We start from the raw sequence: 1,624 nt of genomic DNA, 5'->3' as shown, positions 1-1,624 counted from the left end.
ATGCGAGAATGGACCTGCGGGCTAGCAAAAAGTGACCACCCATTGCACAACAGATGGCCTGGCCAGGACATTTGTTTATTGCTCCTTCACCTGAATTGTGGCTTGGGGCAGCCCACTGCGGTCCCTCATGGTTGGGATGGTGGCGGTGGTGCAATCACCAGCAAGAGGGAGGAGAGAGTAGCTATTCCTGGGGGTGGGAGGGGCAGCCAGGTGAGTGGAAGCCATGGAAATGGTGAAGATGTAAGATGAGGATTATGGGCACATGGGACAAAGAAGTGCAGCTGTCAAAAAAGGCCGAGTGTTCCCAAGAAACAGCATGGCCAGTGGATAGACCACAGGCCTGTGAGTCAGGAGGACCTGATCTCTAATCCTGCCTCTGTCACTTTTTTGCTGTGTGATCTTTCATTCAGTTGTATTTCTTGAGCACTTACTGTGTGTACAACACCGTATTAAGTGCTTGGGAGAGAAGCAGTGTGGCTTATTGGAAAGCACATGTACTGGAGAGTCAGAGGACCTGGGTTCTAATCCCGGCTCTGCCACTTGTCTGCTTTGTGACCTTGGGTAAGGCCCTTCACTTCTCTGTGCCTCAGTTACCTCATCTGTAAAATGGGGATTAAGACTGTGAGCCCCACGTGGGACAACCTGATTACCTTGTATCTACCTCAGTGCTTAGAACAGTGCTTGGCATATAGTAAGCGCTTGACAAATACCATCATTATTATTATCATTAACAATGAACAGACACATTCCTTGCCCACAAGTTTACTGTCTGGGTCAGGGAGATGGACATCAATACAAATAAATAAATAACAGGTATGTAAATAAGTGTTGTGGGGCTGGGAGGGGGGAAGAACAAAGGGAGCAAGTTCCAATGTGGGAGAGGGCCTGTGTCCAATCAGATTACCTTGTATTTAGTACAGTGCTTGGCACATAGTAAGTGCTTAACAAATGCTATTCATTATTATTATTATTATTATTATTATTATATGAGCTCTCCCACTCCTACCTTACATTCCTGATTTCTCCTCAGAGCCTAGCCCTCACACTTTGATCCTCCACTGTCAGCCTACTCTCTCTACCTCAACTGCGTCTATCTCTCAGCCGATCCCTTGCCCATGTCCTCCTTCTGACATGATGCACAATCCATCAAACAGCTTGGGGTCCTCTCTCAAAAAGCAATAGGATGTCTCCCACCATCCCTCCCACCTTCCCCCGCCTCCGGCTCCCTCCGCTTCCCCACCCCGGAACAGAGGGTGACATTTCAGCCCTTGTGATTATAATTGAATTTAATTGTCTCCTCCAAGTTTCGCTAAAACCTATTCAAAGTCCCCTAAAATTAGGGAACATCGATAACAGCGCTCCTCGGGGTTTGAATCTGTGTCCTCCCTAAGAACAGTGATTAATTTTTTACAAGCTAATCATATCTTTTAGGCAGATTGTCAGCAGAGGGCCTGTCATCTCTCATCAATAATGAAACAGTTTGAGCAGCTTCTTACCCCTGCAGCCTCCTGCATTATTCACCATCAGGTCTTCAAACAAAGAACAAAAAAGGATCCCTGGAACTCTAATTGATGTCCTTTGTAATTACCCACAGAAACCTGGTCAGGGAGGGGAAGGGGAGGTT

This window comes from Tachyglossus aculeatus, chromosome 5, assembly GCF_015852505.1.
Source record: "Tachyglossus aculeatus isolate mTacAcu1 chromosome 5, mTacAcu1.pri, whole genome shotgun sequence".
Classification (NCBI taxonomy): domain Eukaryota; kingdom Metazoa; phylum Chordata; class Mammalia; order Monotremata; family Tachyglossidae; genus Tachyglossus; species Tachyglossus aculeatus.
This window is presented reverse-complemented; position numbering follows the sequence as displayed.